The following is a 26,217-nucleotide window of genomic DNA, read 5'->3' on the forward strand; positions in this document are numbered from 1 at the left end:
GGCCAGAGATGATGGCTTCTGTGCTGGTTGTGGGTTTATGTTCTTGGTTCAGCTTTGCTTTCAGTTTCAAGATTGAACTGTCACCCTGGGAACTTCTAAGGAGAGCCCCAGCTGGAGGAGGGGCGCAAAGAACATTTCTCATCCTCCAGGTCTGGGTCAGAGGCCCCCCTTTTCCAGGACATCTATTTACTGTAGACCACATGTCCCTCTTCTCCTTGAATGCCTCTTGTGCTCACAATCTGCACCTCAGGCATTCACATGGCATCCAGGCCTCCAATTGTTTCCTTTGCTTACTACTCTCATACATGTTGTCTACGGTCCACATTCATGCCTGCTTCCCAAAGCCTTAGCTGCCACTCCTTGCACATCCTTCCTGCCAGTCTACTCCACTCCTCCAGCCCTAAACAGTTGGGCTTCCCCAGTTCTAGGTGCCAGGTCTTTGGCTCTTAGGGTTCTGTTTTTAGTAGAATGTGTGTGTGTGTGCACGTGAAGTGGGTCTACAGACAACCTAGTTCAACCATGAGCACCTGAAGAACTGGGGTCACACACCATAGTGGGAGCAACAGACTTGACCCCTACATCCTTGACACTCTTTTGGCAGTGCCAGGGTGGCAAAATCTTCTCCTTGCCTGGAAAGAAATGAGGAACTTCAGAGAGGGGCAAAGGGGAGGGAAGGAAGGGGGACCATGGGTGACCTCCCTGATGACCGCTTTACCCCCAGGCCTCTCCCACTTCCTTTCCGTTAGCCCACAGGGCTGGCTCCACCCCTCCCCCCCATCTTTCACCCCCCACCTTTCACCACCCCCAACAAAAACTCTGAGAAGTCTCTCAACTCAACCTGTCAGGTCTGTTTCCCTTTGGGTGAATGAAAGACTGATGCCTGCTAGGACAGAGAGGAGGCACTGATGAAACAATGGTCCTCACCTGAGTTCCACCCATCCCTGAACCTGCATGAGATCCAGTCTCCTGTCACCCTCCCACAGGTAGGCTGTCTGCCTCCAGGAAGTATTCTCAAACCAATCAAATGAAAGGCTATCACTTTCACCTAGTCCCACTTTGTCTAAACATAAAACTTCTGAACTCCTGTATCTGCTCCCTCTCCCCGCAAGGTCATTGCACTATGGGCCTTCCCTCTAGGTTTGCTCATCTCTTTGGCTTCTCTGCACAGATACCAGTATTTCATGTTTGCAAGTTCACTGCTCATGACCTCAGCCTGTGGAACTTCTGTGCACCTTCCTTACCTCTCCCATTAGACAGCGGCTTCCTTGAGAGCAGGGACAATGTTGGTCATTGATGAAACTTTAGCACCTTGTACTGTGCTTTACATGTAGCAGACACTCAATTCATGTTTACAGAAACCATGAATGAATAAATGAATGAATGAATAAATGGTACCGGCGAGTCGGTACCAGTGAGATGTGTTTTCTGGGAAGTATATCCATGTGTGCACTGGGTGCGGAGTTAGTGTCCTGTACTCTGGCTCATACAAGAGTGAGAGGAATGTGTGCACTCTCTGTTACATCGTATATTTCTGCACTGCAATTTACAACATAGGTGTGCAAACACACCATAGATATACACCTGTGCAGGGTGTGCCCATGTGTCCCAAATGTGGAGACACTTGGCCAAGGTTAAGAAAACTCCCCCTCCCTCTGCCCCAATGAACCTTCCAGTCCAGAAAGTTTCATCCCACCCCCTTCAGATGTTTGAGGATTTGAAAGTGAGAGGTGGGGAGAGGCTCATTTGCATGTTCACTTACTTTCCCCTGAACCACCTCCCAAAGTCCCTCAAAATAACCTCCCTCTCCCAGGAACCTGAAACTAAAGAAGACATCACCACAGAAAGCCCGTCTTGCTGTTGGCTGCAGAGGCCCACACCAGGGGCTTCCCTCCCCAGCGTCCTTACAGACTGGGACATAGCTTCAGTAGCCAAGAGCCCTGGACAAAGTCTTGCTGGCAAGTAGGGGTTTTAGGAGGTACACACAAACACTTGGCACAAGGAACTGAGGAACCTGGGAACCCTTAGTAACCAGTGGTGAATTCTCCCCACCCAGCCCCATCATTGCACAGCTGCAGTGAAAGTCTGCACCCAGGGTGGCAAAAGCTCCACATTTTTGACTGCCTTCAAGGCCACTGCAAGATCCCTGGCTCCTAGGGCCTGTCCTACCTGGGCTGAAAGCAAAGCCTCCGTGAGAGCATATGGCCCCTAGATGTTGTGTGTGAGTCTGTGTGTGTCACAGGAGGAATCGAGCAAGCGAGGGAGCCTACATCCTCTGCCTGCAAATGCACACCTCTGACTCTTTGTGGTTCTGACTGCATTTCAAAACCAAAATAGCAAAATACAAGTGGTTTGAGCTGCTCCTGTGTCACCACACCTGGGTCCCCTTCAGACATAAAGACCCTTTCTGGGGCTGTCACTGGAACATGTCAAGCGGTGTCCAGCATCCACCCACCAGGGCCTCCTCTACAGGAAGCTGCCCCTATGTGAAAACCACATCCACAGTCTCTGTGGAGTAAGTTTAAATCTATACCCATTTAGTTGAGCCAATGGCTCTCACTGAATTGCTAACACCCATGGCATTTCCACACATGCCAGGAAACATAGGGGCCAGATGGTCAGCTGGGACACAAAGCAGAGTTCTTGTCCTCCAGTTCTTTGTCCCCTCCATGCCAGCTCTCACTTCTAAAATACCCGGTCCCCTATGAAACCTTTCTGGAATTCTCTGGAAAGGAAGTGACAATTTCCTTCATGCCATTTCCCACTCCGTCAACACTCTTCCCCCACAACCACAAACAAAATGGAGACTACCCCAGGAATAGCTGTACCCTCCACTGAAAAACAGCCCCTCCTCCAGCTAATAGTCATCCAGCAGCAAATTTGCATGATGTACCATGTGACCAATGGCATGTATTTAAGAGACAGAAGGCCAGAGTCAGGGATCCAATCTCTAGCCACGGACCACAAAAAGAGCAGAGGTAACCCATCCAAAGGATTCCTGCACAACCTTGACTCAGATCACAAGCTGAACTCTCCTCCTTGAGCAAATGCCCAGCAAGGGGACCGCAGTCACAGCTATTTTGTCAGCTCCTCCCCTGTATTCCTTTCTTTCTACCACCCTCTCCATTTAAGATGAAATCAGGAAGAGGGAGGGGAAAAATAAAGGTTTTGTAAGCTCTGTTGGTTGAGGTTTCTCTGTGCGTATTCACAAGAAATCCAGTTTCTTTCCTTGGCCCTTGGTCACTGCCTGATTCCAGTACAGGGCTTGCTTTGGTGGTGAGGCAGACACAGAGCTACTCTCCAGCTGTCCCAAGCCTTTCTCAGCTCTAGTCTTGTCTACCTTCTCAGGCCCTGAGCTGTCCCAGTGGGGGGACAATTAGGGCTGCAGGAGATAGCAGACTGCAGACAGAGAAATGTCCCCTCTTCTTTTTCCAGGAGATCCACTAGGCGACCTACAGTGTGTGCCATAGCTGGCCAAGTTGGGGGAGGAGGAGGGAAGCCTTCTCCTGGCTACATCCCAACAAGATGTGTGACCCTGGAAAAGTCAGCCCTCTTTCTGGGCTGTGGTTTCTGTCATCCTTAAAGTGGGTGAGGGCTGAGGGTAATCCAGGCTTAGCAGATGCTCACCAGAAAGTCTCAGGTGAATGAAGATGGTGGTGGGAAAACACTGAAAATTAAAAAGCACTCATCCAGATAATTAGTTTCAGATGACCTCCCAGAGACCAAGTGGAACTGGGGCCCCATGAGGGCCCTAGAAGTCCCACCACTGGCTCCAGAACATAAGATGAGGCCGGAGGCTTTCTATTGTTGGCTTGGAGGGGCTGGCTCCTCACCTGGGTTGGGGGCCACATAGGGAGGGGCTGCTGTGGTTGGAGTGCTCCTGGTACCCTGTCCTTACCACCTTCACCCTGCCCCAGCCCTTTGGGATGTGATTAAGTGACAAGAAGAGCACTACAGAAGCCCAATAGGGGAGGAGGAGCAGGGGAAGGGTTACTGACAAAGGGAACCTGATTTCCTGGCTGCTCTGACTCCCAGGAGCCTTGCCTGAGAAAGCCAAAACAGCACTTCCTAGAGGTGCCTGTGGCTAACACATTCTTGTCTCTAGTGCTTCAGAGACAGGGAAGAGGCAGAAGGGCACTAAGCTCTTCTGAGATGTGAAAGACAAGTTAATGACAGGAGAACACATTGCAGGAAAGGGGAGCAAAGTCAAGTCCAAGGCAGCTACTGAACCCCAGTATGGTGGGCCACCAGCAAGAGCCTAGAGGGGGACCCCATAAGTCCCAGCAGACTGTAAAATCATGGGGTTCCAGCAAGAAAATACAGCTTTGCCTTGGGGTTTAGGCAGGTCCCCTTCCCCCTCTGTGAAACGGGGACAACCACCCTAGCCCAAGGGATGGTCCTGACAGGGCAGTGAGTTAATTTAGGTGAAAACTTTCTGTTATGTCTCAAACATGTTTTTCAATTTCCGGGTCTGATTTGTCGTGTGGTCACTGTCACTCATTAAGTAGTCAGCATATTTTTACCTATATGGACAGGAAGAAGGGGAAATGGAGATAGTGGGATAAAATAAAAATGGAGGGGGGCATAACTGACAACCGTAAAACTTATGATAGAGAGAAGAAACCAGATTGACTATGGGGAGAGGGATTGGGTGGTCAGAGAAATCAGCTGAATAAGTGCATAGGCCCGAGACCCACCAGGCAGCAGAATGTGAAATATGGAAAGCTACTGGGAGTTACTGTAGATGCTTGACCAAGGGAGGGGCACAAAGCAAGCAGTTCGTTAGGAAGATTGGTTTTGTCTAATGTATGAGTGGGGAAGATGGAAGGAGACGAGGTAGGCAGCTGGAACCCAGAAGGTGAATTCCAGAGCTACCCCGAAGGAGAAAGATGACAGTGTCGTTGTAGAGACTCCAAGATATGTAGCCTGTTTTTGCTGTAAGAATGTTAAGGGATATGGAATGATTAGGGCAGGAAACATGGCAAGAAGATGAGTTCGACTTGGACATTTTGAAGTTGGCATTACCTCAAAAAACCCAGGAATGGTAAAAAAGAAAAGAGGGGACTCAGAGTCATTTATTAATACACACACACACACACACACACATGGAATATGAATAATATTACACAAGCACCTGGCCAGGAAGGGCCTCGATAGGCCTTCAGTGGCCAAAGGAACAGGCCTGGCCTGGTGAGGCTGGCAGTACAGATACAATACTCTGGTAGAAGGTTGCATGTGACAAATGAAAGGTGACTTCACATGGCACACACTCCACCCCTACCCCTAAAAAGGCCTGCTTGTATCCATGGGGGAAGAGGGGTGAGAGAGAACAGAAATACTGACCAGAGATTAATTACATCCATTAGTGGGTTTTTTGAAAGCTAGGGTAATCTCTAACTCTGCGCCGACAGGCTATTAGGTCAAATAACTTTTACTGAAGGGACAGTGTTTTTTGTCAAGGTTCTTGCCAGTGAGTGCCCTAGAAACTGAGTCAGAGGTTCCTAGCTCAAATCTGGGATACTCCCTGGTGGGAAGGCCCACATTGGGTTCACTGCCTTCTTGGTTCTGGGTACTCTTCCAAATGCCCCCTCCCCCCAGCCACTTCCCAGGCCAGCAAAAGCAGTGTTCCCTGCACAGAGAGGAGGCCGCAAGGAAGGATGAGGTGGAAATATGGCTTATGGTGGGGGTGACGTGGGAAGACAGGGAGGGCAGTCTCAGCTCTGATGTCACCATGAGCTCCCAGGGGTCTTCCTCCCCATCACCCACGCTGCTTAAAGCCTCTCCTTGACTCAGAGTCCCATGATATATCAAAGTTAAAAGGGACCTTGAAAAATCATCACATCCATCCCTCCTATCACCTAGCTGCAGACACCAACTTCCTGAGGCAGGAGAAGTGACTTGCTCAAGGTCACACAGCTAGCTGCTGTGACTCCCAAGGGGATCTCTCTTCCTCCCCTCCTCATTGTCTCTCGGCATCTTCAAAAACCAAACCTTTCCTCTGGTGAGTATGAACAGCAGCCAAAGACCCAGGGCTGGCAAATAACAATGCGGCCACGCATGTGCAGAACACATAGAACTTTCACATCGACTTCTCCACCTCCCCACCTTTATTCGCAGTGTCCCCTAAGTCTGTGGCTCCAGTTCCCACAGGGCAATCAAGATCTGAAGCAAACGCCTTACCTGCTTTCTCCCCACCTGGTATATTCTCTCCTCCTCCTCTCCTCCTAACACTTCAGCTTGACCTCTTACACTAAACTAAGGATCACAAACTATGGCCCATGTGCCAACTCCAGTCCACCATCTGTTGTTGTATGGCCTGTTAGCTAAGAATAGTTTTACGTTTTTAAATATTGGGGAGAAAATCCAAAGGATAATATTTCATGCCACATGAGAATTATACGAAGTTCAAATTTCAGTGTTCACAAATAAAGTTTTATTGGAACACACCTATGCTCATTTATTTATGTATTATCTGTGGCTACTTTTGCATGATAAGTTGAATTTTTGCGACAAAGTTTGTATGGGCCACAAAGCCTTAAATTATTTACTAATTGGTCCTTTGCAGGAAAAGTTTTCTCGCTCCTGGACTAAAGATTTCACTCCCCTCTAGTGTGAATAAATTCATAAAATTCATTTCTGAGAAGGATGTCACAGAGCACTCAGAGGTGCCTGAAGGAAGGTGTGGAACACTATATACAAACTTAACAGCTTTTCAACAGAAAGTCAGTCCTAGCCTTGGCTCTGCCCATGGTGTGACCTTGAGCAAATCACTTCTGTTTTGTGGGCCTCAGTTTCCTCAGCTGAACAATGAGAGGTTGGACCGGATGGTCGAAGGTCTTTTCTAGCCCTAAGATTTAGAGAGTCAGTCATCTGCTGCATTTCCAACTCCTGCACTTTTGAGCAGGCACAATCCTGATCATTTTATCTCAGAACAAGAGTTTACAGAAGAATCCCCTGCCCAGCTGTGGTTTTCCGCTGCTACTGTGGGCCCTCCTGACTCCATACTTACCTCCTCACCCCACCCTTCTCTTCTGCTGATCTGTCTGCCCTTTTCTCAGAATTCTTCTCACTGCAAAAAAGACACTTTCCTCTGAGAGATCTCCCCCTTCAATCCGGTGGGCCAGGAGCTTCCATTTGTGTGTGGGGGTGGAGGCAGGGAAAGAAGGGCTCTCAGCTCTCCCCAGCCTCCCAGGGCCCACAGCTGACAGGCAGGAGGTAGAGCCAGCTTTTACCACACCCTTGCTTTGCCAGAGGAAACAGCTCCTCTCTGCCACTTCCTGTCCCAGGAGTTTCAGCAGTTTCCCCTTTGGGGCCTACTGGCCCACCCAGCCCCACCCCTGCCCTCTCTCACAGGTCAGAGAGTACAGGAAAGGAAGGGGCCCTTTGAGTGAGTGGGGAGGATCCCTCACAGGAAGGCTGAGGAGACAGCTGTCTACACAAGGGGATGCCCCAGCAGAAACTCTGCCAGCCTGCTTGGGCTAGGGGAGCAGCGACCTGGGAGGCAAATGGGGCTGTCTCCACAAACCCTCTCCTGTTAGCAGATGAGAAGACCTGAGTTCATCACCTTATCTAGCAATCACCTTGGGGACTAAGTGAGCCTGGCCTTAGAGGATTGGGTAAGAGACTGGACTACAAATGCTGAGGTTAATGTCCAGCTGGGCTGAGGACTAGCCCTGGTGGCTTCGAATGGAGGGGCTGGTTAAAGCAAGAGCCTGGGGAAAGCGGTCAACAATGGGGTTAATTTGGAGGGGCAGGTGACACTGAAATCAATGTCACTTCATGATTGTACTTATCCCTAGCACCAAACGGACAGAAGCAACAATGGAGAGGAAAGTATTATATGTGGGTCAAGGGTAGTGTCATTTTCTGAGTGATGGAATAGGAAGCTATCACATTACATAGCTAAGGCTGATTTGGTGTGGTGACTTCCACTTGTAAATACCTCCCAGATGCCCTTGCAAGGTGGGGCTCCTAGCGATGGGGCTCTGTGCCCATGAGGAATCCTGCAGGCAGGTGACCAGCTCTGCCAAGCCTTCCTAGGGCAATGGGTCAGAGAAGCAGTAGCAGCTTGAGGCCCCGGACCTCTGTCCAGCTATCAGTCCTCCTGAGGACAGGTTAGAAGTCCATGATCATGGTTCTAGAAACCTTGATGCCTGAGGTGGGGGCCTAGTAGCGGATAGACACAATAGCTTGGTCCCCCTGTGATAATATTGTTCCATGAGGTTCAAATAGTAGTGAGAGAAGCTATAGAGCTGCCCTAGAAATGATGGTTCTGTGTGGGCCAACAAAAAAAATGTATGGGAAGATGGTCTTTATACCTCTCTCTGCTCTGAAAGGTCATCCATGCTCATGTGCCTTTGGCCAAGAGCCCTGCCCAGCCAGGCCTCCTGTCAAAAGAGCAGAATCCCACTTTCCCCCTCCCTACTCCCTCTACAGCCCCCCCATGGCAAATAGAATCCTGTGCCCCAGTGATAAGGCCCTATAGCTCCTGAGGAGAGTGACTGCTCCACACAAGCCTGTTTTTCCACCCCTGCAAATTGTAGTAAATACTGCTTCACAGCTGGTATGCGGGTCACCAAGGAAGCCTCAGAGACAACATCTGGATGTGCACCTGGGCTCCTGCCAGCCCCTGTACATCTGCAGTACAAATCCAGGGTCATGGTTTGGTTACAAGCCCAACTCAAAGCTGGTGGGACATGTTTGGAAAGCACAAGGAGGAGGGGGTGGAAGTGCTTGAGATTAGTGCCAGCTCAGGGCAAGCGCTTGTGGGATTGGCACTGATCTGACCTAGCGCTGTACCTGGGATGGTGGGTGTGGTCACTGTGGCCCTGGCCATGAACCTGTTTGGGGAAGAACAGAGGGACATAAGCACTTGTTTAAACGTGGTCAAAATTTTCTTTTTCTACCTCTGATATCACTTCAAGTCGTTCCCTCTGCTTCTAAGGAAGAGAGCAAAACAGTAAAAGTTACAGGGTGAAAGGGTGGAGCACAGGGAAGGTGGCAGGGACTTACATCTGTCGGGTACAAGCTGTGTGCGGCTGGTGTCACACCAGGCACTTTACTACATGGGCTCTCTCCTTTAATTCTTCCAACATATCTACAAAGTAGCTAGTCAATGGCAGAGCTGGGGTTTATTTCCAACTATTTCACCCCTCAAACCTTGTTTTCAGTTAAATCTTTTGGTAATAATCTTGTCTTAATAGTTCCATTTAAAAAACAGCAGAAGTGAGGCTCAGAAAAGATTAAGTAATATGACCAAGGTCACACTGCCTGTCAAGAATGGAGGGAGAACGCAAACCTAGGCCTGTATGACCTTCATCCGTCAAAGCCTGCTTTCCCACTGCTCCGTGCTGGTGAGCATCTGCTCAGATCCCTAGCTCAGTTCTTTCTCACCACACTCAACTTCGAAGGCTCAGAGCCTCTAGGATGCCCTTTCAACAAAAGTTTCCCAAGCCAATGTCCCATCCCTAACTTCCCTGGGCCAAGTCTGCATCAAAATGGTGATAAATCGAGCCCCTGTGGCCAGCTGTAGAGGAAGGATATTGTGGATTAGGAGGCTTCTAGCTCTGGTACGAAGGAGGCTAATGCTATTCTTGTACCTCAGGGACTTACCATTTCCAGAGAGTTCCTGGCTCCAGACCTGGAGTGGCCATGGCATGGTCCCTGCCCCATAAATATACACGGGCTCTCGGCTTACACATAATGTAAGTCTGAGTTCTTATCTTAGGGTGTTGGTTCACATGTTTATGCAAATATTTATAGAAAGTCAACCCTGAGCACCTCACAGGTGCCAAGCCCATGGCCAGGGGCTTACCTCTGGGCCTACCCGATTCTTCTCTGTAGTAGAATTTCATATCTAAGTTCTCAGTAAGCTGGGTTAGCCAATTTGCCTGAACAAAATTGCTGTTTCTCCTCCCACTCCACACACAAAAAATGCTTCTACAGAAAATATCTCTTCAAAACTGAGACCCAGAGGTTGGGAGGAAAGGGGTAGTGACTGCTAATGGGTATCGTTTCTTTATGGTGTGGTGAAAATATTCTAAGATGGATTGTGGTGATGCATATGTAACTCTGAGTATACTAAAAGCCACTGAATCATAATCATGCACTTTAATTAGGTGAATTATACGGTTTTGAACTGTGTCTAATAAAGCTGTTATTTAAAAAAAAAAGAGGCCTGGGAGGCGGGGCAGCAGCTCAATCAAAACCACATGCAAGTTGACAGAACAGCTCAGGCCAGACTCCAGGTCTTCTGATTTATGACTCTGGGGCTCTTTCTTCCTATCAGCCTCCCCATAATCCTAAGCAAGGATAACTGCCGAGGTTCACAAAATGTGCAAGGCAGGGCCAGCCCAATACATGAGGATTGGTGGCTGGACCTAAAGCAACAGGGTAGGCAATGGAAAATGCTCTAGAGCAGGGGCTATAACTTAGGTCTGCATGAGTGTGGCTATGGCCTTCTCTGGATCTCAGTATCCGCATCTGAAAAGTGAAGTAAATGAGTTTGGTGACCCCTTGCAAAAGTCTCCACCAGCTCTGAGGTTCTAATTATAAAGCACTGCAAGATGGAATAGAACGGCGTGTCAGCTATATGGTTCTTCTCAGAGTGCTACAGGAGGCCTTGGACACAATCAGGTGTTCCAATCTATGATCCTCACTTCTAGTGATGACCAGGACTTTCCAGTGAGAGTCAAATTCTCTCAGACAATTTTATTGCTGCCTCTCTCCATGGAGGATAGCTTGGTTCTGATCTCCCCACCAGCAGTACTTGGTGGGAGAATAACCCATAATAGAGACCTGCTAATCACTTCCTTTGGAGATGTCAGGAACTAAGTTCTTGGCCTGGTGCCCAGGCAGCCCAACCTTGTACTGAGCTTGCCTCTGCAGTGGAGGGAGTGATCACTGAGGGCCACTGGTCTAGCCCCCGCTGGACAGGATGTTTCCACATCAAGCCCCACTTCCTGCAGCTAAGCCTGGTCTCCGGTTCCCCCCTTCTCCGGCCTTCTGGTCGCCTGCACCTGCCCCCCTCCCCTCAAGTTGGTGTTTACAGGCTGCCTTATCAGCCTGGGGAATCTGGGCCTCACCCAGCCTGCTGCCCCACCTCACCAGCCTGCCCGGGGCCCTACCTGCTGTGGTTTGGTCACTAAAGGCACTCACAGTCTGGTGAGCTCCCCATCACTCCCCCACACCGCTCCAAAGGCAGAGGGTATAGATGCAGACTCAGCTGCTGAAACCTGAATATTCATAGTGCTTTATCCACCTTGCTCAAGCTGGGGAAGAGCTGGCTTTGTTCTTTCTATACTGTCATGTCTCTGTCTGCAGGCTATGGGGACAGGAATGAGATACTTGGGCTGTTGAAGAGGCTCTTCAGCCTGGAGTACCTCCTCGGCTCTTTTGTTCTCAGTCACTAAGAGATGAGCAGGAGCAGCACTAGGTTGGAAGGTTCTGAGAGAGGATAGGCAGACTTTTTTTTTTTTTAACAGCAGAGTACTGTAACTACTCCATTCTGCCAAAAGGCCAGTAGGCAGAATGAGGAGCTGTGAAGGCTGAGGTGGAGGAGGAGGAAAGATTGAGGAATCCATGGGAATAGCTTCAACCACTCCATGCCCAGACTTCAGAACCTCATGGGTCCCACTTGTCTCTATTTCACCATGGGATCTGCTCACCCACCCAAAGGCTGAGGGCAGAGCTCAACAGCGAGTAAGTCCAACAACTTCGTCCCAGAATATAGGGCTTAGATTTGAACCAAAGAAGGGGATAGGGATGGGGACAGTATGCAAATGAACATGCCACAGGTAATGGATTTCCCTTCTAGCATTTGGGCTAATATCTTGAAAGTCCAAGTTCTGACCTGTCCATAGGCAGGTACCACAAGGGACATGGCTTGCTGACGAAGTTCCAAAGCAGGAATCAAAGCCACAGTCCAAACCTGGCTCATCTTCCAGGGGTTTCTATTTTGTTCACTGATAAATCAGTTAAAATATATTTAGGCAGTAGATTGCAGCATTCACACTTAAGATAAAATGCCATACTTCAAATAAATTTTATGAGACTGCATCCTTCTAGATGTATGGCATACAATTCAATAGTTTGGGGCACTTGGGTGGGAAAGTTTGGAGAAACTCTGCTCAGGCAATTTTGCCATTAATGGGCTATGTAACCACAGGTATGCCATGTCACATGGCTCTTGCAGCCTTGGGTCTCCCTTCCCCTTCTCCACTATAGATCTCATGCTATCCATAGCTACTCTGAGGCTTACTGGCTCTAGTAGCAGTCAGGGCTTTGCAAGCCACCATCCCATTTCCTCAGGAATGACTTTCCCACCACTCAGATATATAAACCATTTAATGTTCATGTGTTAATGGGTGACATTGGGTTAACGTATCACCTTTCTCCTTAACACATTTTCATTTTAAAAGTCCATCTGGAGCTACCTTGCTTTAGCATAAGGGGTGGCCCCAGGGCAATAGTGGAGCAACCATTCCATAGTTGAACCAGGAGTGTTTCTAGGTGGCTCTGTCTCCTGTCATATCATTAGCCATTAACCAAGGTGGCCTTTACCATCTATTCTCCAAGCCTGTGGTCTCTGTAAGAAAGCTGTACAAAGTGATGTAAAAGCCTTTGAAAAAGCTAACAACTAGGCCTGGTACAGCAGAAAGCCCACTTGACTAGGCATAAAGAAGATTAAGTTCCAGTCGTGGCCCTGCTTCTGCATAGCTCCTTCCTCAACCTTTGAGCTGGTGCCGACTCCTACTCCAGGGCACATAGTTATTAGATCTATGGCTGTGGCCACATCAGCTGTACTCCGCAGAGCTTTACAGTCTAAACTCATCTGCTTGGTTTCCAAAGGTCCTGCATAGTCTGACCCCACCCTACCTACTCAGCCTTGTTTCCCATGATTTCTCAACTCAAGGCTGGGCTTCAAGCCCAGTGGTCTTCTCATAATCCCCTGAGGGAACATTCCAGGCTCATTCACAGAGTTTCTCAGGCCTGCCATGTCCTTGCTGCTCTGTTTAGGTTAATCAAATAGTGCGCATCCAGAAGGGTCCCAACCAGGTTCCCCAAACCCATGGAGCTGGTTACACCCTAATAACTAGAGTATACACCCATGGAGCCCCCTTCTCTGACTCCCATGCCTCTTAAATTCCACCATAAGATCTCTTAATCTCACAAGTCTTGAACTGTTCTTTAATTATTTCATGTGTATGTCTTGCTTCCCCAACAGGCAGTAAAATCCATGGGATTAAGGCCTATCTCATCTTTCCTTGACTCTAACACAGGTATGGGCATTCATGAATTAAATCCATATAAATCTTAAGCCTGAGTAAGGTCTCTAGAAAAGAGACACTGGGTCCTGATAGAAATAGTCTAGGGGTGGGGACAGGGATAGAATTAGGGGGCAAGGTCTCCAGGCTCAAAAATTGTTTCCTTTTACTGCAAGCCTGTTAGGGGAAACATATACCAGCTAGAGTCATTTATTCCACACAGCATCATGAAGGCAGTACAAAACCAGTGTTTCCACCCCAGGAATAATGCGTGCTGGTCTGATTAGTGAACCCTTGGGAAAGACTTCATGATGCTGGATCAGTTCTAAGACCTAAAATAATCCAAGAGAATGGAGTGTGAAGATAACTATATGAGGATAAGCTTTTTTTTTTTAAGAGGCCTTTTGTTGTCTAGACAGACAAGGTTGGAAAGGGATACGATTGGCATCTATAAAATGATGTATGGAGCAGATAATCATAGACCCATTCAGCAAAAATGGATTATTCTCATACACTGTTGGTGGGATTGTAAATTGGTACCACCTTTTAAAACAGTATGGAGATGCCTTTAAAATATATATGCATACACACACACACACACACACACACACACACACACACACACAATGGAATATTATTCAGCAATAAATAAGAATGAAATATTGCAATTTGCAACAACATGATTAGACCTAGGGGGTATTATGCGAAGTGAAATAAATCAGACAGAAAAAGACAAATACTGTATGATCTCACTTATAGGTGACATCTACAGAAAAATAAAAGAAATTAATAAGCAAAACAAAACATAAACAGGCTCATAGATATAGAAAACAAGGTGATAGTTGCCAAAGGGGAGGGGAGTAGGGAAATGGGGCTAGAATATAAAAAATAACAAATAATAAAAATAAAAAAAAATAAAAGAATGTTAGGAGCAACATATATAACTATAATTTAGAACGGAGCCAATCAATTTTTTACAGGTATAATATTCAGATATTTATAAAAGGCCATAAATATCGGTTCGGTGCGTTACAAAAAATGAGTTATAAATGAAGGGCAAATAAATAGTCCTGTTTTGCAAATGCACAGCAAAGTTAAGGAACTTTTTAGCTAAGAATACCAATGGAAAGATTAAACATCTTCTAAAATGACAGTAACATCAGGGTCATCTATGATTATAAAATAAGATCACAAAAGCACAGCCAAGCATATCTGTTATAGCAATTAATGTAAATAGGATAAATTCAAGTATAAAAACGAGATAATATTGACAATCTGATTCTAAAATTCATACAGAATTGCAAATGACTTAAAATAGGCAAAAATAACTTTGAAAAAGAACGAAGTTGAAGGGCTAACACTACCTGATTTCAAGAAAGATTATAAAGCTATAGTAATTAAAACAATTGGCAATGGCATAAAAATAAACAAGTAGATCAATCGATGAAACAGAATATAGAATCCAGAGACAAGCCCACATAAAAAAGGACAACTGCAGTAGACTAATAGGTTTTTTCAACAAATGGTGATGGAATAATTGGATACCCATATGTAAAAAGAAAAATAATAAATTTGGATCCATACTCCTTACCATACAGACAAATTAACTTGAAATTGATCAAAGACCAAAATATAAAGCCTAAAACTATAAAACTTCTAAAAGAAAACATTAGACAAAATATTTGTGACCTAAGGCTAGGTGGAAGGGTTTTTAGATATAACACCAAAAGCACCAGAAATAAAAATTGATTAGTTAGACTTTACTGAAATTAAAAAAAACTTCCTCTTTTCAAAGACACTGAGAAGAGAATGAAAAGACCAGCCACGAGCTCAGAGAAAAATCTTTGCATAGCATGCATCCAGAATATATAAAGAACTCTCAAAACTCAACTACAAAAAAAAAAAAAATACAAGACTATTTCAAAATGGGCAAAAGCTCTGAACAGCTACCTTACCAAAGAAGATATATGGATGACAAGTATGTACATGAAAAGATGTTCAACATCATCAGTCATTAGGGAAACACAAATTAAAACCACAATGAAATACCACTGCCCACCTGTTAAAATGGCTGAAATTAAAAAGTCTGCCTGCACCAAATTTTGATGAGGATGTGGGGCAACTGGAACTCTCATACACTGCTGATGGGAATGTAAAATGGTACAGCCACCTTACAAAAACTGTTTGACAGTCTCTTAAAAAGCTGAACCTACAACTACTATATGATCCACCCAATACACTCCTAGGTAAATAACCAAGAAAAAAGGACATATATAGCCATAGACAGATTTATACACAGATGTTCACAGCAACTTTGTTTGTAATAGCCAAAAATTGGCAGGGGCTGGGGTGGGGTGAGGTGGGAGATCCACTATATGTCCATCAACTGATGAACAAACAACATATGATATATCCATACAATGGAATGGTACTTAACAATAAAAAAGAATGAAATACTGATGTATATAACAACATAGATGGATCTGAAAATAAATATGCTGAATGAAAGAAGCCATACAAAAAGAGAGTACATGATATATGATTCTATTTATATAAAATTCTAAAAAATGCAAACTATTACAATGACTAGCAAATAAGCTCTAGAGCTCTAGTGCACAGTATAGTGAGTATAGGACAATAATATTGTATTATAATCATCAAACTTGCTAAGAGACTAGATCTTAATTATTTCAATCACTAAAAAAAGATATTTATGTAAAGTGATAAGAATGCTAAATGTCATAATGGCAGCTATATTATAGTATATAAACGCATCAAATTAACATGTTGTACACCTTAAATTTACACAATCATTATTATGTGTCAAATATATTTCAATTAAAAATGCATATTAATCAATAGTGACAGAAAACAGATAAGTTATTGCTCAGGATGAGAACAAAGGATTGCAAAGGTACACAAGGAAACTTTCAGGGATGATGGTTTCACAAGTATATGCATATGTCAAATATTATCAAATTGCACATTTTAGATATGTGAAGTTTCTTGTATGTCAATATTACCTCAATAAAGCCCTTAAACAAAGAGAAAGGAAAAGGTTCCCACATTGGATAAAATAACAGCAGCAGCAAACACTCTAAGTGTTTATTAAGTCACATTGCAATGTAATTTAACTATATAGAATTTTATTCTATAACAGCAGTAAAGACAAAAGAAGCAAGAACACCAATGCCCTCCTAGAAAATATACTCAGTGCCACCAGCAGAGACAAATTCTGAACCTTGAGACTTACTGAGTGTACTGATTCTAGTGAGTTTGTGTTGTGTTATCTTTTGCTCACTCTCATGTCAATGTTATTGTCCCACCTAGCCTGGAATGTCCCCTATAGCACAGCCAATACTTTCTCCTTCCTCTTTTGAAAAGCCATCTGCCCTCTCACCACAGGAAGCCTTCCCCAGTGAAGCTGAGGAGAAGAATGATCTTGTTCTAGATAAGCCATGGGCCCCATCATCACTCAATAAACAAATCTTAAATGCCATAGGCTGGTTGGCACCTCAGCTCCTGCCCACTGTGGGGCTAAGTGCATATGCATTGCTACTACTCTAAAATTGGGTTTAAATTCTTCAGAGCAGGGGTTGGGCCTGGTGTGTGTGTGTGTGTGTGTGTGTTTGTGTGCGCGCGCACGCGTGTGTGTAAGATTAGCATGGCATCAAGACAGTGATCAGCTAATGAGAAAGGTGATTTCTGTGCATGGATTCTTAGAGAATCAGCAGAGCCGAACTAGCCTCTCTTAGCCTCTGAGGGCATTATGGGAAAAAAGACACATTATCTCTTAAATGTATGTCTAAGTATCTCCTTGTTATCAGGTCATTAGGAATTTGGGGAGATTGAGACTAATTGCCCACTCTCCCATTCCCTGAGGCCTAGCAGTTCTAACCTGAGAGATGGGGACCAAAGGACTGAGTAAAGTAGCTCAAGTGTGGTCCAAGGGTGATCCAGTTTATCCTAGGCCTTGTGGATGGCCACAGGCTCCTCAAGCAAACACAATCTATTTGATAGCAGATGAAACCTCTAAGTTACCTTCTGGGAGTCCTTTGGAATGAGACTGTTCCCAGCCCTCCTAGGAACTCTTCTGGGCAAAGGCATTGCCCCAGCCCCAACCCCAGACCTCTAGGCACTGGCCTAGAATGGACCCATCATCTTTTCTAACGAAGGAGGGAGAAAGTGAGCAATGTTGGCCAGTTGGCTCCCAGAAGTCTACATTCAGTAGCGTAAGAACAACAAACATGATTGCTAAATACTCGCCTGGGGTGGAAAGTGAGACCTGCTCTCAAAGGAACTAACTTGTGATTCCTGAAGCAAATAATACTCAAGATGAAAGTAATGAAGAGATAAAGATGGCAATTTTAATAAAAATATAAAAGACTTGAATTTCACTCTTCACTATGGCACTGCCTGTCACTTCAGAAAGACTATATATTACACACACACACACACACACACACACACACACACATCTTCTTCTTCCCATCCCCTCCTTTTTCCTGTGTGATGGAAGTGTTAACAAAAGTTAGTAGAAAGTTCTAGAAAATCTTTTTTTTTGATTTTAGGAATAGGTATGGTGTGCCCTACCAGAGCTGCCAGAGAAGCAGTTGATTTGATCCCTGTAGCCTAGCAAAGTCAAAGGTGTGTGATGGGAAATGATAGCAACAACAACAATAATAATATAGCCACAGAAATAATAACAGCTAGCACTCATTGGGTGGTTACTATGTGCCAGGTACTATGCTAAGTTCTTTACATGCATTATCTCCTTTAACCCTCATTCTCATGCTGTGAGGTGGGCACTGAGACCCAAGGTGGTTAAGTGACAAGCCCACAGTCACACAGCCAGTAAGTAGTAGGTCTGGAACATGAATGCAGAAAGCCTATGATCTTTCCTGCTTCTAGACAATATACTTCTTGGGAACAATATTGAGTTAGACTAGAAGAGGAAAGGTAGCTTCAGGAAGGACAGGGGCTGAGAAGCAGGAAGTGCCAGCACTGGAATGAGAAAATGATCCATCACGAAGGTAGAAACTTAAGACGCAGCTTGTTCATCCTGGGCAAGCTGCTTAGCCTCTTGCTTGTTGGTCTCAGAAATGTCCTGGCACTTTCCCTTGCAGACTCTTCTGTATGAAACATCCTTCCTTGCTGCCTGAACCTCCTCCTTACCCTAGGAGTAGGCTGGGGTCTCTTTGCAAAAAAACTTACCTCGGGACACAATTTCCCAACCAAGAAGTCAGGGCACTCTGGCGTATTCCTGTGGTGTTGCAATGTGCCGGGGCAGGGGCGAGACAAGAGGGCAGTGAAAGAAGAAAAGTGATGCATGGGGGTTTTGTGTGTATCCAGGTGCTTATATCCAATAAAACTCAACAAGGGCCAGTCAACCTCTATGCCTACTCATGAAAGATACAAAAGCAGCAGAACAAATATATGGCCAGTTTTTGCCCTAGATCCTTTGGTTCTCGGATGAGAAAATGAAAATCTCTGTCCTCCACCTGAACCTCTGGGCTTACAGGGAACTCTCAGAAGCCTGGGGAAGGGGGTACCCAACCAGCCTATGCCTGCTATGAACACCTGTGTCGTGTCAGTTTTTCTGCCCCTTGGTGCCCCCCTATTTTTTTTCCCCCATTCTCACCAGGGCTCCCAGGTAGCGCATGCTGCTGCAGTGGCGCAGTAAAAGGCAGGTGTGTGTGTGTGTGTGTGTGTGTGTGGTGGGGGTGAGGGTGGGTCAAAATGAAATCCCCTCAGCTTGGGAGGCAGAGAAGCCTGGCCACCCTTTGTATCTTAACAATACGGGCTGGGCTCCTAGTCTGGGCTAGCCGCTTTATATCAACTAGAGTGGAGACTGGGGTTTACACTCACACTCGCTAACCTGGTCTTTTATGTGATGTGCATTCGCCAATTATCCAGGCTTCTAAGGTCAGTCTTTAGCCATGGAAGAGAAAGGCAGGCATCTTTTCTCCCCTTTCTGCCTAGCCAAATCTCTCCCGCACTGCCCTATCCCCCTTCAAGGACTAGCTCGAGCTGCCTCCCTCATAAAGATTTGCCTCCCTCCTCCAGCTACTGCTGACCTCAGAGCCCTGACCACCTCTGGCCCCTACTCCAAGGAGCACAATTAGCACCTAACCAGCCACTGACCTGGCTGCTTGTCCTGCCTCTGATTATTTTGTGTCTTAGTCATCTCTCCCCCGCCGCCTCCTTCACTCACCTCCCCTATGGCACCAAGCACAGGTTGGGCACACAGTAGGTGTTAATAAATGTCTGTTGAATCAAAACTCAGCAGCCTTTATGAACTCAGAACCTTCATAAGCTTTCCAACCAGCAGTTCCTAGGCAACCAACGCTAGGGCCGGGGCTACAGGGCATTAGTGGCAGGACCACCATTACAGGCCACGCAAGGCTCAGCAGCCCGAGATTTGCAGGCAGGTTTGTGTTGATGAGAAAAGCCTCTGACCCCTAGGAATGCACCCATGGGATTCTGGGTACTTCGGATGAGTTTATTTTCTCCCCTGCAGAACTAGTTTTCAGTTTGTAAACCACAAAGAGAATAAACCGGCAGTGAATCCAGAAACCTCTTTGCAGCTTAGAAATCCCAGAGATAACCAAGCTCAGGTTGGGGTCAGGCCCAAGCCTGAGGATAGGAGGCTGCCCAAGGCCCTTCCCAGCTCTGCAGGGACTTCCAGGAGGCGCGAGGATGGGGAGCATGACAGGCATGGGTCCTGCCACTCCTGGGGCTACAGGGGTGTTTAGGGATGGCCCTAAATAATGCCAGCCTGTCCTGGAACCAATAAATGATACCACTGAATGCTTGCCACCTGCAGCCCGTGCACGAACCAGATCTTCTTTTCCCTGTAGTTCACCCAAATCCCAGGACAGGCCTCTGATGGCAAGGGGTGGGGGATTGGGGGAGTGGCATCTAGCCCAGAACTCAGCCAGGGACCTCAGGCAAGGAGAAGCCTCCAAGTCTGGGGTACCTAGCTCCCTGCACTGGCTCAAGGATTGGAGCTTAGCTTTGACTTATGGTTATTTATATAGACGACCTAGCCACTCTCCCCAGCCCCTCCCACATCCCCCACCATATCTCCAGCCCACACCAACCACATACACAATCCCTGAAAGCAGGTGGTGTCTCCTTCACCGACACATTTTCCTCACTACTACTGGTGACTGGTCCTGAGATTAGCTCTCAGAAAATGCTTGCTGAGTTGAATCTGAGCTTTAGGCACTGCATTAGGCAATATCATCATGCTAGCCCACGCTTACTGTGTGCCGCAAACTGTTCTGATAAGCAGTTTATGTGTATTAATGTATTCAACCTTCTGCGCAATATTATGAGGTGGGTCCCATTAGACAGATGAGGAAACTGAGGTATACAATGGACTGAGATCACCCGACTAGTAAATATGAAAGTTGGATTTAGACCCAGACAGTCTGGCTCTAAGGATTGGAGGTAAAATGAGAAAGTTGGAGGCTGGGATTGACGAGGACCAAGGCCAAGCTTACGAGCAGGGCCTAGTAAAGCAGTCTCTAGTAAAGCAGTACCCCTCAGCCTTCATCTGGCTGGGCCTCTAGGAGACAAAAGTCCTGATTTTTGCAGGTTTGGGACATTTTGCACATCCTATCAATCAGGTTCATGAACAACAGACCATCGTGCCCTAATTTTTAACTACCAATATAAGAGAGAGGCAACAGAAGCAACCTTGCTACCTTAGCTCTAGGCAAGTGGAGGGTGGGTTTCAAACCCCCGGCTTGTCCAGGGGTGGGCACCAGTTCCTGAGCAACCACCCAACAAACAGTGCAGCAGTGGGAGGGATGCCAGACAAGGCTGCAAACAAGCCACTCCTTCGCCTCATGATGGAGGCTGGGTGAGAATGGCAACGTGGAGCCTGCTCCCCTTTCCCCCTACCCCTACAAGACATCCCAGCCTTTGAACCTAGGTTTAGAGACAACTACATGCACGGCGGCCTCTTCCCCACACTTTCGGGGATAGTAAGTCCTCCAGGATAGCTCGGTCCTTCACTCAACTCAAAATAGCTCCTTGCTAGGCTTTTCTGCTCTGGGTCCACTGAATTAATGGTAGAAAGCACTTTACAACTGGTCAAACTCTGTGTAACTAACTGTGGGGAGGGATTTGCAGGCATACTTGCCAGGCATACTTGTTCCCTGGGCATTTTGAGTGCCAAAAAGGAGAGCTAGATCTGTTCACTCACACCCCCCCCCCACCTGATACTCAGGCCAGGGGTCAGCTCACAGGGGGTGAGTCCCCGATGGGCGTTCCCACCAGCTGTTGGGGCCCAGCAGTGGTAGCTTAGGCCCTGGGGTGGTGACCTCACTTCCGCTCCTACCTCCCCACCTCCACAGCACTCCTCCCATTTGAGGCCCCACCAGGCAAAAATCGAGAAGTCCAAGGTTAACTGTTCCTCCCCACTTTAAGAGCTAATTAAAATGATTAGCTACAATGAACTGTCAAACATTAACCAGAAGAAGCTGCAAGACCAGACAGGCCTTAAATCTCAGGCAGAGGGATGAGGGGCAGTAATCAAACGACCATCAAATCCCACGTCTGGGGTGTGGTGGTGGTGGGAGCAGCTAGGGAGAACATGGCTAAGCCAGGCTCCAAGGGTTCAGGAAGTCAGAAAGGCCATGTCCCCTCACACAGTCGTGAGGAAAGGGCGGCAGAATTAGGGTGCGGCGGAGGGACCAGGAATTCATAAAATCACTACTACCTCAGCAGTCTTCCGAAGTACGGCGCTGTCGGAAGGGATCGCGCGCTGCGTGGCTGCGGACTCTCGCTGCTGGCAGCCAAGGAGGGAAGAGAGAGGCGGAAGAACCCGGGAGAGCGGGAACGCGGGAGGGAAGGCTGGCGGCTATCTCACACGCAAAGTCCGGCCCCCAGCCAAGGGCTCTCTATTTCGGCGATACAATTATTCAAGTGTGTGTGTGTTCACGCGCGCGTGTATTTTACCTTAAGTCGCCCGGCCCCAGAAGCCCTACGGGCCGCCGGATCTAACAGCCTCACCACAGTCTGGCCCAACCTCCTGCCCTCGCGAACCCAGCGTTTTGGGAGACCCGCTGTCGAGCTAGGCCTTGTCAAGGAACCCGCCTGCCTAGGGCGCGGGAAAACTGGCCCGGACTCAGAAAATCATTCCCGCTTCTAACCGGGATCAGGAGCCCGGATTCCCTAACGCACACGCGGTGGGGCGAAGCAAAGGGAGGGTCTCGACACGCCGTGGCTCTCCCCTCATTCCCTGGGTCCTCAACACCTACACTCCGGGGCCCCGGCGCCTCATATCCCGCCCTCAGGCAAACTTTTTGAGGTCCCTGAAGGCTCGAAAAATCCGCGCCATCGAAGTACCTGAGGTGAAGTGGGCTCAGTCGCCGGGCCGGGGTCGTTCGCCGTGCTCCCCTCCCCGTTCCGGGGGCCGAGACGGCCCCAGCCCCGCCAGCCCGCCTTCTCCTCTTGGAAGCCGGGCCGGGCAAGTGGCGCCGGGACCTCGGCGCCAACGAAAGGAGAAGTGGAAGTTGAGCGCGGCGCCCAGTCGGTCGCCGCGGCCGCTAGGGCCAGCGTCCCCCTCCCCCTTTCCCTCCCTCCTCTGCTCCCTGCCCGCCTGCCCCCGCGTCCCCGCGCCCGTGACTCACCTCAGCGCGGGGGCCGGCCGGTCGGGGCGGGCGAGGCACAAGGCTCTCCCACACGTCGCGCCGCCAATGGCAAGTTGGAAGGAGAGATGCAAATACCAGGTGAACGGCGGCGCCTCAGAGAAAATGACTCCGGGGGGCAGGGTGGACGCTGGGTGGGGTCCAGGCCGGCGGCCTGGGCGGCGGGGGCGCCCGAGGAGGGGGCGCAAGCCAACGGAGACCTGCGCTGAGACGACCGAGCAAAAGGGGAAATTGTACAGTGCCACACACGTCCCCGCAGGCGGCGGCTAGGGCGGGAGTGAAGGAGGCTGGGCGGGAGGGAGGGAAGAGCCGGAGGGAGGGACCGACGGGAGGGACCGCGGGCGCGCGGAGTGGGGGAGGGAGCGAAGGAGGGAGGAGGCGTCTTGGTGGAAACAGCGCCCCTCCACTCCCCGTCCGCCGCAGTCGCCAGCACGGCAGGGGAGCTGTGCCAGGGGCCCGCGCGGCCTCTCCTTCCCCTCACGGCTCGTTCGCCCCCGGCGACAGCGAGGGCTGGGCTGCCTCAGAGCCCACGGCGCGCGCCCCGCCCTGGCCCGCGCCCTCCACAACTCAGCTCCCGCGCGGCGAGTCCCGGAGCTTCTCAGCTCCCTGTGGGGCCCTTCTTGGCGGGAAGCCCCCCACACAGTGCCTCCGAAAGAATTCCATTCCCCGGAGATTCTGGATGGTTCATCCAGCCCTATTGGCCTTCACACTCCACTCATTCAAAGCCTGTGGCTGGAGCCCTGCACTCCAGATTATTGAGCGTCTGCTGTGTGCTGACCTGAACCGAGGGTGGGCTGAGCGGGTGGGTCAGGCCATAAGGTGAACAGAGGATATAGTCTGGGAACAGATGCCAAACACTGCAGAATCCCTGGGCCAAATGCATCCTGAACTTGGGCTGACCTAGGGCTCCTGGTTGGGGAGGCCAGAAGGATATGAATAGGTTAAGGGCTGGGGAAAGAAGGGCTTGCACAGCAGGTGCAAAGGCATTGGAAATTGAGGTGCTGGGAGAAAGGTCATGTCCCATTCTGTTCAAAGCCAGGTTGCTCTGCTTGAGGCACCCACTTGAACCCCAGTCTTCCCTTCTCTCTCCTCCTTGCTCTTTCCTCTGATCTGCCTCAGCCTCCACACCAGTCCTCCCATCTGGTCCCATAGCTAGGAGACTAGGAGGGAGGCACTGGGAATTGTCACTCCTTATAGATCTACATGATCTGGAGGAAAGTACTAACCAGGCCTCAGCCTAAGCATCTCCTTGGCAGAAAGCAAAACTGAAGAGGACCCAAGGAAGGAAGTACCTCTGAGAGGCGGGGGTGGCTAAAGGATCCGAAGCTCAAGGACCTGCTCAGGCCATCAGTATCAGATTGCTTCCCCAGAATTAGGAAAGGATAGTTCGTGGCACAGGACTGGGGGACAGGAGTGGTGGTGAGTGATGGTGGTGAAGGCAGCTTCAGATTCCAGGTTTCCAGAGAAGGACCTAGGGGCTGCACTGCAGCACTGGCCCTTGACTTCTTGGCTACCTATAGCCAAGTCCCTGAAATAAACACCAAGAGCAAATTTCCATTTTTTTTCCTAAGTGGGCATGCTTTCTCCAGGGGATGGACAGAGTTCTCTGCTGGCCTTGACCTTGAAACTCACTAGTGGACACACACACACACACACACCCTTTCCCATTTTGCTAAGAATTCAGTCGTCTCTAACAACAGACAGATATGGATTCCTATTGCAGCTGTTTGTCTTGGGGCAAGTCACTTTAAACTCTCTAAGCCTCACTTTCCTTATTTTTAAATTGGCGACATTGAGAACCTACCAAATAAGGCTGTGGTGAGGACTGAATAAGGTAACCTACGTCTATGGCAGTGCCTGGTGCCTAGTAACTCCTTAATAAATGTAAGCTTACCTACCCTCAGCATCATCTTTGTCCTCATTTCACTTTTCTCTACCTAGCTTGGGATAGGGGGAAGTCTGACAGGGCCAGGCCAGAAGCTGGAGAGGACTAATGGTGGATCCCTCCTGTGATTGTTTGTGGTTTAAACCAAGGATGAAGCTTTAAGGCATGGAAAAGCCAGAGCAGAAGTCTTCCTCTTTGAAAGGGCAGGGAAAGAGGACAGCACTGTACTGACCAGCTCACAGTGACTAGCCCTAATGCCTACCAGTGACCTGGAGCCCACAGCTTGTGTAAATCCTGTAAATTCTCACTATCCCCAGCCACTTGGAACTAACTACAGCCCCATGATCTGGGAATTACAGCCAAAGTAAGCCCCACCCCCTTGATGAAAATCTTGTGCCAACCTTGCCTTGGAGAGCCATGGGCCATGAGAATGACCTTCCTGACTCCATGGCTCCAGGTCAGTTAGGCTGCCCTTCCCCATGATTTTGGTGCTCTCCAGCCTACCAGGCCTTCCCACCTGGCTCCCTGCCCTTCCACTTACCCATGGGGTGAGCCCCAGCCAGGTGGGGCCAGCCGGCTGAGATCACCACTCCTGACAGCAGCCATGTTGTCTCTGCCAATGGCTCATTCTCTGACTTGGCAGGAATTCCCCTTCTCGAGTTCCCTGTGGATGCCCAGGCCATGCCATCCAGTGTGTATTCTCAGTTTATCTCCTTCCAGTCCTGTTTTCCCCCAACTCTCCAACCCCTACTTGGTCCTCTCAGGCCTCAGAACCTGGGTCCTCCAGGAGAAAAGGGGCCTCCTGACTGCCCATGGCCTGTGTAGGGCCACCTCCTCACTTCTGCACTTAACCTGCCTTATCACCTTGGCAACTTTTTCAGCCCTCTTTTAAGCAGTACTTGACAGCCTATGTTCTTTAGATCACCCCAAGTTCTTTGGAGACAAAATGGCTGATTGCTTCCCTCCTCCCTTAACCCCTTAGCCTAAAAAAATTCTATTCAAACCTGTGACCAGAACAAAATACCACAGTGCCACAGTTTCTGTGGCCATGGCCCTTACTTTCCACCATAAACACCATAAACCAGACTTTCAGAATGAGAAGCATATTCAAAAGCCAAGAGAGAAATTATAGTTTAAAAGGAACCCTCCCACCTGTAAAGCCCCCTATAAATTTCTATCTAGCCAGAAATCATGCCTCTGTTAATATGTTCAATAACTCCAGGTTTACCTCTATTAGGTTTACATGATGAGACCCTAGCTAGATCCAATGACAGACAGAAAGCTCTAAGTCCCAGGTTTGTGGCTGGGCATCATAAGCAGTGTTTGTTGGAAAAAGATTGTTGAGTAGCTACAAATTAGAAGAATTCCTTAGGATAACTCCCTCCCCAGGTGACAGTCTGTTGTCCTG

At 48.3% G+C, this 26,217-nt stretch overlaps 1 protein-coding gene and 1 long non-coding RNA gene across 10 annotated transcripts in view; one reads left to right on the forward strand and one right to left on the reverse strand.

The window, feature by feature from the left end:
• ELF4 (E74 like ETS transcription factor 4) overlaps positions 1–23,034 on the reverse strand; it is a 36,905-nt gene extending 13,871 nt beyond the window's left edge. For 5 of the 8 annotated variants that reach the window (XM_039864974.1, XM_039864973.1, XM_039864970.1 and 2 more), the window contains exon 1: positions 22,623–22,840. The gene's annotated coding sequence lies outside the window, so the exon portion shown is untranslated. Of the gene's footprint in view, positions 1–22,622; positions 22,841–22,906 lie in introns of those variants that run through there. The other 3 variants (XM_039864975.1, XM_039864972.1, XM_039864969.1) reach the window with 1 other exon arrangement.
• LOC120604315 (uncharacterized) overlaps positions 22,900–26,217 on the forward strand; it is a 43,223-nt gene continuing 39,905 nt past the window's right edge. For both annotated transcript variants that reach the window (XR_005653308.1, XR_005653307.1), the window contains exon 1: positions 22,900–23,005. This is a non-coding gene — a long non-coding RNA (uncharacterized LOC120604315). The remainder of the gene's footprint in view (positions 23,006–26,217) is intronic.

This window comes from Pteropus medius, unplaced genomic scaffold (assembly GCF_902729225.1).
Source record: "Pteropus medius unplaced genomic scaffold, Ma_sr-lr_union100, whole genome shotgun sequence".
Lineage (NCBI taxonomy): Eukaryota > Metazoa > Chordata > Mammalia > Chiroptera > Pteropodidae > Pteropus > Pteropus medius.